The sequence below is a fragment of the Myxine glutinosa genome, chromosome 1 (assembly GCF_964187855.1).
Source record: "Myxine glutinosa chromosome 1, kmMyxGlut1.1, whole genome shotgun sequence".
Lineage (NCBI taxonomy): Eukaryota > Metazoa > Chordata > Myxini > Myxiniformes > Myxinidae > Myxine > Myxine glutinosa.
The window spans coordinates 70,244,613-70,262,188 of record NC_136261.1 but is presented as its reverse complement, the minus strand read 5'-3'; the positions used below and the strand labels follow the sequence as shown (position 1 = coordinate 70,262,188).

Sequence of the window (17,576 nt, the reverse complement as noted above, 5' to 3'; positions counted from 1 at the left end):
GTTCGGAGCGATCGCAGAAGCGGTCTATTACACGCCGCCCAAAAAAGATGGGTTTTCATAATGCAGAACAAAGAAAATCATGAAGTCTTTAATAATAATAAAAACTTTTCGTTTTCACACGAGTTTTCAAGGCTGAATCGTGTGCTAGTACAGGATTAATAAACAAACTGTATTTCACGTGTGCAAGGATCCGTAAGTCACATATGTGAAATAAATAATTCCACGGAAATTGCTGAGATCTTTTTTGTTCTAATTTTAGAAGTTATGTACACCTCCACTTTAAAGAGGTTTATTTGAAATCTTTAATGTAAAAATTGTCATTTCGTATGCTGTAACTAAAAGAGTAATGTTGCTTTTTCGCCACACAGAAGAGTGCAACGTAATACCCTTATACACCACCCAAAATACTTTTTTCCTGTGACTTTTCCATTTGAGCTGTTGAAGCACGGTGCTACGCACACTACTTGTATACCAAGGAGGAAGCGGACAATGCGGTAAGTTCAAGAGTCTTTATTATAAGAGCTCAACTGTAGCACTGGCGCGCTCCGGGCTGCGCGCCCGGTGTATATCCCGTGGCCACGCCTACCCCTCGGGCGTGGCCGCCGCCCACTTGGTGCACGGAATGATGCCCTCACGCCATTGAGCTTTCGTGTCCGCCACACGCGCCCCCCCAGAATTCCCGCGCACCTGGAGGGCCAGTTTGCGGGGCAAATGGATGACCCGGCCGAAGCGCCCTCTGGCGACCGGCGGCGTCCGGGGTGCAGGGATGCCAGCTGGGATGCCTCCGGCTGCACCGGGATGGGTGCAGGACCGGGGGGCGGCGTGCCTGGGCAGTGCCGGGGGTCCGCCCGCAGGGGGGCGGCCCCGACGCGGGGGCCAAGCCACCGGCGGTGGATGGTCCACGTCGAGGTGGGCCGGCTTGAGGCGATCCACCGATACGCGGTCGGGAGTACCGCCGATGTCCAAGGTGAAATGTTTCACCCCGGTCTCCAGCACGCGGAAAGGCCCATCATACGGGGGCCGCAGTGGTGTCCGGTGGGCGTCGTGTCGGATGAAGACGTACTCTGCGGTGCGAAGCTCCGGGGCGACGTGCGTAGGCGGGTGCCCGTGGTGCGCCGTCGGCACCGGGGTGAACCTCCGGGCTGTCTCCTGCAGCGCGGAGCGCTCCTGCGCCGCGGACCATGGTGCCGTGGGGTCGGGGAGGAACTCGCCCGGCACCCGCAGCGGTTGTCCGAAGACCAACTCCGCCGCGGATGCGCGCAGGTCGTCCTTGGGTGCCGTCCGGAGGCCCAGCAGGATCCAGGGGAGCCTGTCGACCCAGCCGTCGTCGCGGAGGGGTGGCCCGGAGCGCGGCCTTCAACGAGCGGTGGAACCGCTCGCACAGGCCGTTGGCCTGGGGGTGGTAGGCCATGGTTCGGTGCAGCTTGACCCCGAGCCCCCGCGTGACCGCCCCCCAGAGCTCCGAGGTGAACTGGGGGCCGTGGTCGGACGAGATGTCCGAGGGGGCGCCGAACCGGGCGACCCAGGTGGCGATGAACGCCTGCGCGACGTCCGCCGCTGTCGTCGCCGCCAAAGGCACGGCCTCCGGCCATCGGGTGGTGCGGTCCACCATTGTCAGGACATGGGTGAAACCCCGCGAGGGGGGCAGAGGTCCCACCAGGTCCACGTGCACGTGGTCGAACCTACGTTCCGGCACCGTGAACGGGGCCAATAGGGCCTGGGTGTGCCGGTGCATCTTCGCGAGCTGGCACGCGAGGCACGTCCTGGTCCAGCCGCGGACGGCCTTCCGGAGGCCATGCCAGACAAACTTGTCAGCGACCAACCTCTGGGAGGCCTTCGTGCCCGGGTGGGACAGGCCGTGGATGGCGTCAAAAACCTGGCGCTGCCAGCCCGTGGGCACGATGGGGTGAGGCCGCCCGAGGGAGATGTCGCACAAGAGGGCCGTGCCCGTGCCGTCGAACGGCACCTCGGTGACGCGGAGGCCCGTGACGGCGGTCCGCAAGGCCTGGAAGCCGGGGTCGGCGGCCTGGTCCGCCGCCATCCGGGCATAGTTGATGCCAAGGTGGACTGCGTGGGCGACGGACCGGGAAAGGCAATCCGCCACCGGGTTGTCCTTCCCTGCGACGTGCTGGATGTCCGTTGTATATTCGGACACGGCCGAGAGGTGACGCTGCTGCCGGGCCGACCACGGCTCGGCGACCTTGCCCATCGCGAAGACCAGTGGCTTGTGGTCGACGAAGGCCATGAACGCACGGCCCTCGAGCAGATGGCGGAAGTGCCTGACCGCCAGGTGAAGCCCGAGCAACTCGCGGTCGAAGGTACTATATCGGCGTTCGGGCGGGCGAAGCTGCCGGCTGAAGAACGCCAGCAGTTGCCAAGCACCACGCACCCATTGCTCGTGCACCGCACCCACTGCGTAGTCTGAGGCGTCGGTGGTGAGGGCGATCGGTGCTTCGGGCGCCGCGTGCGCGAGCATGGTGGCGTTAGCCAAGGCGAGCTTTGCGCCCACGAATGCCGCGTCCATCTGCTCGGTCCAGGTAACGTCACCTTTGCCCGGCTTGCCCCGGAGGGCCTCGTGCAAGGGGCGCAGGAGCTGGGCGATGCGGGGCAGGAACCGATGGTAAACGTTTACCATGCCCAGGAACTCCTGGAGCCCCTTGATCGTGCGGGGGCGCGGAAACCCCTCCACCGCCTCCACCTTGGCCGGTAGGGGGACGGCCCCATGCCTGGTGACACGGTGACCCAAAAAGTCGATGTCGGCGACGCCGAACCGGCACTTGACGGGGTTCACGATGAGGCCATGCTGGCCCAGACGTTCGAAGAGCGTGCGGAGATGGTGTAGGTGCTCTTCGCGGGACGCGCTGGCGACGAGGATGTCGTCCAGGTAGACGTAGATGAAATCCAAATCGTGCAAGACGCTGTCCATTAGTCGCTGGAATGCCTGAGCCGCATTCTTCAAACCGAAGGGCATCCGAAGAAATTCGAAAAGTCCGAATGGCGTGATGACCGCCGTCTTCGGGATGTCCTCCGGCCTGACGGGGACCTGATGGTAGCCGCGTATGAGGTCCACCTTCGAAAAGAAGGACATGCCCGCCAACCGGGCGGAGAAGTCGTGAATGTGGGGGACGGGGTAGCGGTCGGGGGTGGTGGCGTCGTTGAGGCGCCGGTAGTCCCCGCACGGTCGCCATCTCCCGCCGGGCTTTGGCACGATGTGAAGCGGCGACGCCCAAGCACTCTCGGAGCGCCGCACGATGCCGAGCCACTCCAGCGTAGCGAACTCCGCTTTAGCTACCGCGAGCTTCGTCGGCTCGAGGCGGCGTGCCCGGGCGTAGACCGGTGGCCCGGCGGTGGGGATGTGGTGTTCCACCCCGTGCTTGACGGCCCCCGCCGAGAAGGTGGGCCGCGTGAGGGCCAGGAAACCAGCGAGGAGGCGGGTGAATTCGTTCGCTGCCGGAAGCATACAGATGAACCTGGCCGGAACCGAACCGCTCAGCAAGCCGCTCGATGAGCTGCTCCGGGAGCTGCTCAACGAGGCGGGCAGCACGCACGCGAGCGAGCTGATTGTCTCAGCCTGGACAAGCCTTCTGTGCTTTACGTCCACCAGCAGACCATTGGCCCACAGGAAGTCCGTGCCGAGCAGTGCCATAGGCACGTCGGCAGAGACGAACGACCACCGGAAAACCTGCCCTCCGAACCGCAGAGAAAGGCAGCGTTTTCCGTACATGCGAATGGACGTACCGTTGGCAGCAAGCAGCGTGGGGCCCCGGCCCGCGGACTGCTTGTCGGACGTACCGGCAGGGAACGACACTCACCTGCGCTCCCGTGTCGCACAGGTAACGGCACCCGGATAAGGTGTCCGTGATGAACAGTTGGCTGTTTGAACGGCCGGCGCTCAGTGCCACTTCCGAGGGCCGGCCCGGGCGTTTCCCGACCTGCCGAATGAGCACGGCGGGCGACATTGCCGAGCCTTGTGGCCGAACTGGGCGTGGAAAAAACACCAGGTTTGCGGCGAAGGCCGCGGTTTTCTCCGTGGCGGCGGTGGTGGGCGGGCGTGGCGGCGGACATGAAATGTGCATCAGCCTCGAGATCCACGAGGTGTGGTGCATCAGCATCAGGGTCAGCCCCGAGAGCCGTGACAAAACTCGCCTGGGTGTCCAAAGCCGCGAAGAACCTGTCGGCCTCGGCAGCGAGAGCTCGGGGTTCCGTCGTTGCAGAACCGGCCAACGCGAGGCGGACTCGTGCTGGCAGCTGGCGTCGAAATAACGCCCGGAATAGAGCGTTCGGGGTTTCGTCACCCATCAACGACAGCATATGGTCCATGCGGACCGACGGTCGCGTGTCACCAAGCTCGGGGAGGTCCAGGAGGCGGTCGGCCCGAGCGTCCACCGTGAGGCCGAACGTGGCGAGGAGGAGACGTTTGATCGCCTCGTACCTGCCGTCGGCCGGTGGGTTCCTCAGGACCGACACGACGCGGGCGGTCGTGCCGGGCCCGAGGGAGGCGACCACGTGGCAATACCTGGTCTCGTCCACCGTGATGCCTCGAAGTCGGAACTGGGCTTCTGCCTGCAGTAACCAAACTTCGGCTTGAGCCTCCCAGAACTCGCGGAGTTTGATTTGGACCGCGTTGGTTGCCATTGCTGTGGCGGGTTCGGGTGGTCAGCGACGGCTGACCAGAACGTCTGAGGGTCACCAATGAAGCGCGGTGCTACGCGCGCTACTTGTATACCAAGGAGGAAGCGGACAACGCGGTAAGTTCAAGAGTCTTTATTATAAGAGCTCAACTGTGGCACTGGCGCGCTCCGGGCTGCGCGCCCGGTGTAAATCCCGCGGCCACGCCTACCCCTCGGGCGTGGCCGCCGCCCACTTGGTGCGCGGAATGATGCCCCCACGCCAGTGAGCTTTCGTGTCCGCCACACTGTATTCTTTATGCAGCAGTCACAATAAAATGTTTCACAAATGTTTTAGATCTGTCAATCCACATCTCATTTATGGATGTATACATATTGCAGAATTACCTGCCACCTAGCTGTCTCTCAATCTATGTACAAACTTCCCACTCACTTTACCCTCATCACAACGTCTTCTCAAGCCTTGGCAGTAAACGGCCTTTCCACACTCTCCAATGAAAAGAGCCATTCAAGGTACCAAAGACTAACGTGGTTCCCCTCCCATGTCATCTTTATCTGCTTATAGCTATCTTTTCCACTGGGTATTGTCTATGACGCCAAGGATCATACAGATATGCAACATTGATGCCTACTTTACTTAGCCCTTTGCTTCAAACAGCAAACAACTACCAAAGTGAAAGCCACCCTCATTAAGGAGTACACCATTCCAGGAAACAAGGATCAGCCAAAACTGTGTCCCACATAACACCACTTGTGCAAAGCACTTTAGGCCCTGGGGCAATTTTACATATTATTACTCCCGCCAGGGAGTAATGCATTCGATGTGTCCTTGTGTGTGTGTGTGTGTGTTCGTGTGTTTGTGAACAAGATATCTGGAAAAGTTCTGAACGGATTTGGATGAAAGTTGGTGTGATGATTGCCCTTGGGATAAGGAAGAATTGATTAGTTTTTGGTGAAGCTCAGGATATTATTCCGGATCCAGGAAGTTTTTGAAGGATTGTTTACCATTGGAAGATAGGGCTCATTTTGTTTTTAACATTATCTTCTATATATTCTATATTTAACATTGTGATATGAAAATAGTTTTCATATTTGTTGTAAATGTAGTTTAAACTCGTGGTTATGCGTTAGAGCGGTGTATTTTGTTAGCAGCGTCATCTTCAAGGTTCTTTTTTTCTTTTCTTTTTTTTCTAATAAAGACATTCTGTCATTTTTAAACCACCAAAGTGTGTATTCGGTTTCCCCGTTTCATAAAATGTATCGTTTGATACGTATAATGCTTTAAAACTGTTTTTTTTGTTTGTTTTTTCTTTACCTCAGAAGAGATATCAACATTTACCTCAGCGAATGTCAATCGCGGTGTCAGTATTTGATGAACTTATGAAGACTTAGGTGAGTTATAAGTGTGACAAGCATGTGCACGGGATTCTTCCCAGAAGAATGAGTGGTCGCATTAGCTTGTACGACCTAAAATGAGCGAGTTTTGTTTTGACGTTTGGGCCAGTTTTACATGTTGTATCCCTAAGGAATGAAACGAACGTTTTCCTGGCTTACAATTTTATTTGAAGTCACGCATGCCTCAAAATACACTCACTTATATAGAATTGAACGCTGAATCCGAAAATGTACGTGAAATTGCCTTGTTTTTTTTTTGTTTTTTTACATTATCTTCTATATATTCTAAATATATATCTGTGCAGTGTCTGTCGTGTTGTCTTATCTTGTGTTGTCACTGAACTACTCCCTCAAACTTTTGTGAAATCGTACTATTCCAACTTGACCCACGGCGGGAGTATGCGCTCTACTGAGTGGCATTCTAGTTATTATTATTTTTTGTATTCAAGATCGAGGCTCCTGAAAGAGCTAACATTAATCACACAAAAAGTCAAACCGACACAAACCGACACATAAAACACAAAATAAGGGGAGCGGTAGACAAGATGGGGAGAGAAAAATCATATATCACCTGCCTCTCAAAATAATGCAGGGATTCACTTTGAGGACCCAACCCAGTGGAGTTTATCAGGTCCTATGAAGAATATCTCAAATTTGAAGATACAGCTAGTGCTGCATCAAGAATGTGTTGCAGCACAAAGCTCTCGAGTTTGCCGATCTGAACTCATCCAGGGGACTTAAGGCGGCACAGCAGAGATGAAGAGAAGTTCCCTATTTACCTGTCATAAATCACGTTATTTGTCGTCCATTTTTATACCTGAAAACATGCAATTTATTAATTTTTACCTTTGCACATTTTATATGGATGCGGCTCCTTTTATAATATAGACGCTGTCCTCATCACAATCATTTTGCTCATAACAATAATTGTCCTCAAAACAATAAAATACTGTCCTCAAAATAATCAAATACTCTTCTCATAACAATCAAATACTGTCCTCATAACAATCAAATACTGTCCTCAAAACAATCAAATACTCTCCTCATAACAATCAAATACTGCCCTCAAAACAATCAAATACTGTCCTCAAAACAATCAAATACTGTCCTCATAACAATCAAATACTGCCCTCATAACAATCAAATACTGCCCTCATAACAATCAAATACTGCCCTCATAACAATCAAATACTGCCCTCATAACAATCAAATACTGCCCTCATAACAATCAAATACTGCCCTCAAAACAATCAAATACTGCCCTCATAACAATCAAATACTGCCCTCATAACAATCAAATACTGCCCTCATAACAATCAAATACTGCCCTCATAACAATCAAATACTGCCCTCAAAACAATCAAATACTGTCCTCATAACAATCAAATACTGTCCTCAAAATAATCAAATACTCTTCTCAAAACAATCAAATACTGTCCTCAAAACAATCAAATACTCTCCTCATAACAATCAAATACTGTCCTCAAAACAATCAAATACTGTGCCCTCATATCATTCTTCAAGCTCACTTTCATACCCCGATTCTGAACAATGTCACTGCCACGCCTACGAACATTTGCGACTTTATTATCTCAGTTTATTCCATTTCAACTTAAACATTTAAAAGTGACTGATTATTCCTTATTTTAAATTTTGATTCTTATAACATTCTTCAGTCTTCCTTGCAACAATAATGGTATATGTGCTTCATCCAACAAGTAAAACGGACTTGCACCAAGATGGTAAACTGATAGCAACTCATTGTCAGGACTTGATTTACAAATACAACAACTCGGATTTACAGGGTACCCAAGAAATAACTGGCACATTTTAAATTCAAGTAAAATCCTAAGCAATGCGACCTTATTTAATCATTTATTCTATTGCAAATTATAAAGGATTCTTGTCAGATTAATACAGAGAAGTGGACAAATATGGATCCTGGAACTTCAATTCAACTCCCATTCAATAATTCAGGATCAAAGAATGTCATTCCACTACTAACTTACCTACTACGACTACTAACTTACCTACTACTACTACTACTAACTTGCCTACTACTAACACTACTACTACTACTACTACTACTAACTTGCCGACTACTACTACTACTACTACTACTACTACTACTAACACTACTACTAACTTACCTACTACTACTACTAACTTACCTACTACTACTACTAACTTATCTACTACTACTACTACTAACTTACCTACTACTACTAACACGACTAACTTACCTACTACTACTACAACTACAACTACTACTACTACTAACTTGCCTACTACTACTACTACTACTACTACTACTAACACTACGACTAACTTACCTACTACTACTACTAATTTACCTACTACTACTACTAACTTACCTACTACTACTACTACTAACTTACCTACTACTACTAACTTACCTACTACTAACTTACCTACTACTAACTTACCTACTACTACTACTAACTTACCTACTACTACTACTACTACTACTACTACTACTACTACTACTACTACGCCACGCCATTTTTCTGCTCCTCGAGCCGTGCTATTTTCGACATTTGCTCCTCATCCTCCTCCGTTTTCGTTTGTATTTTTGGTTTATTTGGGTTATTTGAACTGAGTTGGTTCATTTTGTGATTTTACTTTGACATCCCGTTTGAGTTATTAGTCCTTTTGTGTTCGGGCTTAGCCGCGGCCGGCGGCCTCACCCGTGTGGGACTAGTTTTGCTGCGCCCGATTTGTGGCGTATCACAAACTGTTTGACTTCCTTGTTTTTGCTTAATCACCCTTGACTTTCTGTGCTAAATTTGCATAGTTTTGGCGATTAAGCCGATAAGTTATTTGCTCAACGCGCGTTTGATTATCCTTTTGAGTTAATCATTAGCATACCGGTACGGTCGTGCTAAAATAAGCAAAAGCTCGCGAACGAGCTCATTGATTTTTTTTTTTTCATTTTCATTTGACGGGAAATATACCGTTAATAGTAATCATGCCTCTGGATGGTACATGGCAGGGATGGCCGCTACTACCTCTGGTGCAGGTGGGAACCGCCCTGCCCACCTGTTTAAGGCGTCAACAAGGAAGCATGGGGTGAAATGCGAGTTGGGACAAATCACCCAAATAGAGGCCTATGTAAGAGCACTCGCTAGTGTGGTTGATCCAGCAACGATAGTTGCAGCCTCGAAAATGTATGGACAAGCTGTGTTCTTTCTTAACTCAGAGGTTGCAGCAAACAAGGCCATTGAGAAAGGGATTAGTGTGGGAGGACTCTTTGTACAAGTCGAGCCGCTCTCAAGTCTTGGTCAAGGATAATTATATCTAATATACCTCCTTACGTGCCTGATAATGTCGTGGTGCCTTTCCTGGAACGACTGGGAGTGTTGAGATCACCCATCAAGCCTGTGTCTTTGGGCTGTCATGAGCCCTCCCTACAACATGTCTGGTCCTTTAAAAGACAAGTATTCATTGAATTGGGAAAGGATGCTGAATGTGAGGGGTCGTTTGTTATTCCTTTTGACGGAAAGAATTACAGGGTGTTTTATATGACAAACGAACCCCGTTGTTTTGTATGCAAAGCGAAGGATCACAGGAGAGCAGACTGCCCCACTATCATTAAAGAGGTTGCAGCTCCTCAACGTCCAGATCAGCCTCGAGAGGATCCCAGCGTCACTGAAGGTATCCTAAGAGAGGCAGCTGCTCCTTTGTGCTCGAGGGCAGTGGACCCTCAAGAAAGTTCGATACCAGCTTCTCATCCCATCTCTTCCGCTGCCATAAATCAATGGCAGGCAGTGGGAGCAGGGAAGGAAAAGAGAGCACAGAAGAGGAATCGGAACCCGCAGAGGATGGGACCACGGAACACCCTGGTACAATTGAGGATGGCACGGGAAGTAATGTGTCAAAGGGATTTGTAAAGCCTAGTATTCTGAAGGAGAAAAGAGTGGTAACCCAATCTGAAGAAATGGAAGAAGAAGAAGAAGAGGAAACTATTCATCAAACGACAGGATATGGAGAGTCTTCTCTCTCAGATCCACCCAAAGACAGTTTGAAGAATGAACAGGAAGGGAGACCGTCAGGTAGTAAACCCAGCATGGTAAAGATAAACAACCTAGAGGTATCTGACTTGACAGGGCCAAACGATACTGTGATGTTGGCTCCTGAGAAAATGCATCCAATAATAACAACTGCAACGAAGCTTCAAAATGAACCAGGGATTGAAACATCTACAAGAGCAGTTCTGAACCGAAGGATTAACACCAAAGTTTCAAAGGATTCTGAAGTAGCATTCATCGGTGGGACAGACAGAGAGAGGGAACCAGACACACAAGCATCAATAAAGTTGCTGGCACTGACCGACATCTCAGGTGATGTCACTTCACTCACTGTTGGCGCAGAAAGGGGAATAGTTGAGCACATCTCTATTTTACCACCCCAAAAGGTTGGATCTCCTATACCAACTGAGGAGGAGGCATCCACTCCCACAGGTGAAGCAACGTCCGCCGCATCAGAGCCAAAGCAGCGTTCCTCTGCACCAGAAGATTATGCCAAGTCAGCCTTGAGAGACGACATGGCAGAAGACTTGACACATTGTACAAGTACACCAAGGGAGAAGGATCTTGAACCTCCAGACAGCGATGATGAGGAAAGTATTGGTGATGGGGAAGACTATCAAGGGTCACTGACTGGTTTAGAGACAGACCTACCTGCAGGACGCCATTCCTGCATCCCCAGCCAGGAGATACTCGAGTTCCTGGAACAAAGCTTGCATAGCAGGAAGAAAGTGGAAAATGCGCTGAAACGGTGGAAAGATTATGACTTGCTAGTGCATTCCTTGTATGTACTAAGGAGAGAGGGACATAAAACAAGGACTTCAGGCTCGGCCGAACAAGCCCGAGTCAGGAAGTTTCTAGCAAAGTTGTTGAGTTACAGGCCTGAATATAAATTCGTTTAGGAGGATGAATTTCACAGAAACAAAACTCTCAATACAATAATGACATCAAACTTACGAATAGGATCATTGAATGTCAATGGCTGTAAGGATGCATTCCGTGTGCACCAGGTATTGTCATTCTGTGTGAAGGAAAAACTTGAAGTAACCTTTCTGCAGGAAACCCACACGACCCCAGAGGCTGCATCCCGATGGGAAAACCAATGGGAAGGCTTGGCCTTTTTCAGTCACTTAACGGACACATCTTGTGGAGTGGCTACCCTCTTTTCACCAAAGAGGAAACCTGAAATACTTGTCGTAAAGGAAGCCAGTGTGGGGCGGTTGCTACATATAAAAGCAAAGTTTGAAGAATTTGTTGTCAATTTCGTCAACATTTATGCACCTTGTGTAGGAGTTGCAAGGGGGATTTTCTTCAACCGGTTGCAGAGATTCATGCTCACCTTGCCTGGTGAAGAGTGTGTAATTCTTGGAGGAGACTTTAATTGCACTCTAAACCCCTCCCTTGATCGAATAGGTCAGGAGCCGCATAATCCCTCTGTAAGAATATTACAACAAACCATAACACTGTTAAACTTGAGGGATACTTGGCACATACAACACCCCACAGACAGAACATTCACGTATATGAGTATCAGAGGTGGTCATATATCACAATCCCGGCTCGATAGAATTTACGTGTCTCACCGTTGGTGTAAGATTGTCAGTGACCCCGGCATAAAAGTTGCCCATTTCACAGATCACAACTTGGCCTGGATTAAGCTTTCCCTGGCGGAAACAAGGCGAGGCCCTGGCTTGTGGCACCTGAACAATGCTTTAAGTCAGGATGAAGCCTTTTTGTCAATCTTTTTGAATTTTTGGCAAGCCTGGAGGAATAAAAAAGGAGATTTTTGCTCACTTGGATTCTGGTGGGATGTAGGCAAGGTACGATTGAAATTGCTGTGTCAGGAATACTCGTATGGATCGAGCAAAACACTTGGGTTAGGGATCAAAAGACTGGAAGAGGAACTGCTGCACCTTGAGAAGCACCTGGCCACACTTACCTCTACTGAACTGCAGGCATACCAAGAAAAAAAGAGCACCCTTAAAGCATGTAGTCGTGTGAAGGCATGAGGGGCGTATGTGCGCTCTCGTTTGCAGTTTATTTCTGAGGATGAATACGTCCTGAAATATCTCAAAGGGGTGGAAAAACGCAAAGGTCAATTCAGGACTATAGCGAGTATTCTCGCAGAAGATGGTCTCTTGCTCAATGGCTCTGAGGGTGTTCAAAAACGAATTAGAGCCTTTTACGCTCAGCTGTATTCGGGTAAGAGCACAGACACAGGTGCAGGTGGCACTTTGTGGAGTAGTCTTCCTGAAGCCTCTGTGGATGACCGGGAGCAGCTGGAGACTCCTTTTTTTTTTCTTTTTTTTTTTCTATACTGAATCGAGGCTCGTGAAAGAGCATTCTAACATTTACTTCACAAACAAATCAACCAGACAAACAAAATATATAACAAGAGGGAGCGGAAAACAAGATGGGGAGAGAAGGGGAAGCACACAAACACAACATTTGAGAGCAGGGAGATGTGTGGAAGGGAGAGGGCTTGGGGGGAGGAGGCGTGGGAAGGGGGGGGGGGGGGGGAGGGAGAAGTATAAAACACAAGGACACCAAGGACTTCCAGGACAGAAGTTGGTATTTCAAAAAAGTGGAATTGGGGTGAAATTAGCGGGGGTAGAAAAGATCAAGGTTTTGGATGGGGAAGATAAGAGATGGTGGTGAACAGCTGTTTTAAAGACCTGGAGGGTGGAGTGGGATTGAAGAGAGTGAGGGAGTTTGTTCCAGAGGCGGGAGAAAAGAGGAATGAAGGAGTGAAGGTGAGCAGAGAGTCTTGATTTTGGCAGTTTGACCACAAGAGGGTTGCAGGCAGATCTTGTGCGACCTGTAGGAATATTTGCGGGACAGAGCCCAGAGAGAGCTGGGGGGGCAAGGCCAGAAAGGAGTCGGTAGAAGACGGAAAGACCACCAACCTGCCTGCGGTGAGTGAGTGAGAGGCCCTCCGAGTTAGCTTCATCGCGGGAGATTCCAATGATTCTGAATGCTTTGGTTTCAACAGCGTGAAGACGAGCTAGGTGTGAGGCAGGAGCACCAGCCCAGAGGGGAGAGCAGTATTCCATTGAGCTGCGGATGAAAGCCTTGTATGTGGTGAGGAGCTCAGGTGTGCCAAGGAAGGACTTCGCACGACAGAGGATGCCCAGTCGGCGACTGGCTTTGGAGGCCAGATTTGAAATGTGGTTTTCCCAGGAAAGATCATGGCAGATAGTGAGACCCAAAAGCTTGAGTGACAGAACTTCTTGGAGAGGATTATTCAGAAAGTGGATGGTAGGGTTGTCCAGTCGGTCTTTTCGGAGAGACATCGTAAGAGTGTGAGATTTGTCAGGATTGAAAGACATGTTCCACTTGTTTGCCCAGTCTGTGATTTTGTCCAGGTCTGCAGAGAGTGAGGAGGCTGCAGACTGCCGATCTGAGGGATGAAGAATGGAGCGACAGAGAGTAGAGTCATCAGCAAAGAGATACAGAGGATTTTCAAGAGAGTCAGAGAGATCATTGATGAAGACCAGAAAAAGCACAGGGCCCAGAACACTGCCTTGTGGAACTCCAGCCTGAACAGGAAGAGGAGATGAGAGAAACCCATTCAGGGCCACACGTTGACTACGACTAGAGAGGAAGTCCGCCAGCCATGCGTGGAGATTTCCATGGATACCAAAAGAGGAGAGTTTGGTGAGCAGAGCGGGGTGCCAGACCGTATCGAAGGCATGTGAAATGTCAAGGGAGACTGCTCTAATTTCCTGTTTGGCATTGAGGACCTCCATCCATTGTTGAGAAAGCAGAAGCAGCATGTCCAGAGTAGAGTGTCCAGGTCTGAAACCAAATTGATGATCAGAGATCAAGCCATTGGAGAAGAGGAAAGATTTCATATCTGAAGCAATGATGGATTCCATGACTTTGCTGATAATTGGGAGAAGGCTGATTGGTCTGTAGTTGCTGGGATCTGTTTTTGCACCTTTTTTGTGCAAAGCGGTGATGTTGACAGATTTCCAAGCAGATGGAAGATGACCTTGAGCAAAAGAGAGGGTAAAGGGAACAGAGAGAGGGAGTGAAAGAGCGGAAGAACAGGATTTTAGGACCCGTGGGCTGATGCCATCAGGTCCAGTTGCAGAATCCGCCCTGCACTGGAAGAATTGAAAACCGCCGGGCACAGCCTATCAAGAGATAAATCCCCTGGCATGGATGGCTTATCATGTGAATTCTATACAAAAGTATGGGACTTGGTTGGACCTGATTACCTAAGCGTAGCTCAGGAAGCATGTGATACAGGTATAATGCCCCTTTCTTGGCGTCGAGCGATTCTGGTCTTGATTCCCAAGGAGGGTGACTTGAGAGACTTGAAGAATTACTGCCCTGTGTCTCTGCTGTGTGTGGATTATAAGGTCATGGCTAAAATGTTGTCACTCCGTCTCGGACCAGTCCTGACAAAATTAGTCAGCCCGGACCAATCTTATGCCATTCCAGGCAGGACAATACATGACAACATAGCCCTTGTCAGAGACCTGATACAGTATGCGGACATGACTCGGACTCAAGTCGGATTTCTTTCCTTGGATCAGGAGAAAGCCTTTGACCAGATGAACCATGAGTATCTGTTTGAAACCTTGCTAACATTTGGGTTGGGGAGGAGATTTGTAGGCATGATTCAGACGTTGCACATGTCGGCAGAATGCCTCGTTAAAGTCAACGGTTTCTTGCTCGCGCCCTTTCCATTTGAGAGAGGAATAAGACAAGGATGTCCCCTGTCCGGCCAATTATATTCCCTATAGTATCGAACCCTTCCTTTGTTTGATGAGAAGAAGGCTAACTGGCATTGTGGTGCCACACAACAGGGTCAACCTCAAACTTTCTGCATATGCAGATGATGTTCTCGTGTTTGCCAGTAATGCAAGGGATATGCAAATAGTTTATGATTGTCAGCAGGTCTATTCAGCAGCATCGTCTGCTACAATCAATTGGAGGAAAAGCTCGGGGCTTCTAATTGGACAAATGCAGGTAAAGGAGTTACCAACACTTTTTCAGAAATTGACCTGGAGTCGCAATGATCAAATATTTGGGGGTGCACTTGTCCACTTCCCATGGGTCCTCACCACTCAATAACTGGAACACTTTAGGGGACAAGATCGAAGCAAAGTTGAGAGACTGGAGTGGACTACTAAAAGTCCTGTCTCTGAGGGGAAAAACACTCCTTATTAAACAGTTTATAATTCCGAAGTTAGTATTCAGGCTCTCTTGCATAAGCACTCCAGAGGAGTTTCTGGTTAAGATGCAGAGGAAGCTACTGGACTACTTTTGGAATGGTAAACACTGGGTTTCCCTGGGCATTCTGAGCTTGCCTTTTTCAGAAGGTGGACAGTCTTTTCCCTGCCTTCGAAGCCACTACCACGCATCCAGGCTGAAGACCATACAACGTTACCTACATGTGAACCCTGCACCACAATGGTGCTCACTGGCATCATACTTCTTCAGCAAATTGCTCAATCTTGGGTACAAAAGGAATCTTTTCATCAGTACATCTCATGCCTGTCTAGTGCTACATTGCCTCTTTTTTATCAAGAAATGCTGAAGGCTTGGAATGTAGTCGACGTACAAAGAACAGTTCCTTATCCAGGCAAGGACCTGTTAGAAGAACCGCTCATTCTCAACCCTCTTCTACAGGGCCAAACTCTGGCTTCCTTTTCAGTAAGGAGCCTCTTAGCTGGTAGCATATCCACAGTGGGAGACCTTCTGAACGATGGGAAGAGAAGGCTTATTTTACCCAAGGAGCTCGCAGCGAAAATGGGCCTGAGGACAATCAGGATCCCCTCCAGGATACTTGAAGAGGTCAAAAGCTCCTTGCCTCCCGATTGTCTGGAATATCTAGAGAATCCCAAAGAGGGTGATGGATCTGGACAGATGTCCATCGGTAACTCCATGGATTTTAAAATCCGACCACGATGTTGCGAGCTCTCTCAGCCAATACCTGCAAACAATATGAGTAAGACCCCTGGCACAGTGGAAATGTCGTTCTGTGGGCTATCAAGGAAAAATATATACCTGCTAGTGATCCACTCGCTCCATTATATAGCTCTTGCAACCCGACTGGATACTCCCTGGCATGAGATTCTTCCACTTCCTTCGACTGTTCATCCACGTTGGGATTCACTTTATCTCTACCCAACGCCAAGAATGATGGCAGACTTAAGTTGGAGGTTGCTACATGGGGCACTGAGCTCTGGATCTATGATGCGGCATTTCACTAACTTCCCAGAGGAATGCTGCTTTTGTGGTGAAAGGGAAACTATATTTCACATATACCTTCAATGCCACCGTCTTGAACCAGTGTTCTTACTGATGAAAAATCTTCTCTTGCGCTTCTGGCTTCACTTCTCTCCAACACTTTTTATCATCGGGCACCCGGTAAAGAAACTAAGCAAGTCACGAGATCTCCTTGTTAACTTTATTTTAGCCTGTGCAAAAATGGCAATATATAAAACCAGGAAGGCAAAAATAGAGAAAGATGTGGTGGAACACAGTTCTGTATGGCTGAAGGGCTTAATACGCTCACGCATTATTTCGGAGTACAAGGCGGCAGAATATAGTAACACTGTTCAAAAGTTTAAGGAAACCTGGACTATAAATGATGCACTTTGTACGGTTTCCCCACAAGATACTTTGCTCTTATTTGTATAAATGTGTTATTTGGCGTTCTTTTTTTTTGGTGTTCTTTGGCGTTCTCTTACCTTCCCCTTATCTGTCTTGGTAGTGCTTTCTCTTCAAAATGCTCTACCTTGTCTACTGTAGTTCAAACCATGGACTTGCAGAGATGAGGAATTGAGCGACATTAAACTGGGAACGTATGTTTGCCTGAGCTTGCATGGGCTCTGAACGCAAATCTCTATAGCCTTTCCAACAAAAGCACTACTACTAACTTGCCTACTACTACTACTACTACTACTAACACTACTACTAACTTACCTACTACTACTACTACTACTAACTTACCTACTACTACTAACTTACCTACTACTAACTTACCTACTACTACTACCACTACTACTAACACGACTAACTTACCTACTACTACTACTAACACTAACTTACCTACTACTACTACTACTACTAACACTAACTTACCGACTACTACTACTAACTTACCTACACATACATACATACATAATGTTGATCAGACAATCACAAACAAAACACCAAAAAGAAACCAGAGCAACAAAGAACAAAGTTACTTTGTCAGATTTGCCCAAACAGCTCTGTCAGTTGCGGCGGATTTCAGTTTGTCCGAATGTAGCCGTGTCGCTGCAGACAATATTTATTAACGTCAGGTTTGGCTGACCAAATCTCCTTTGTGATGGCTTCCAAAGTATGACGCTATTCGCCGCTTCTTCTTTGTGCCGGAGGACATGACCCACACATCTCAAGCGCCTCTCCCTCACATCAGAAAATTTTGGTAAATTACCATATAGTTCAATGTTTGTGACGTGGTCTTGCCAACGGATGTTGTGTATTTTACGGAGGAGCTTGGTGT

At 48.8% G+C, this 17,576-nt stretch overlaps 1 protein-coding gene across 3 annotated transcripts in view; it reads right to left on the bottom strand.

Annotated features, from left to right (window-relative positions):
• LOC137424887 (uncharacterized) overlaps nucleotides 1-17,576 on the bottom strand; it is a 60,660-nt gene that overhangs the window by 23,651 nt on the left and 19,433 nt on the right. The window lies entirely within an intron of this gene.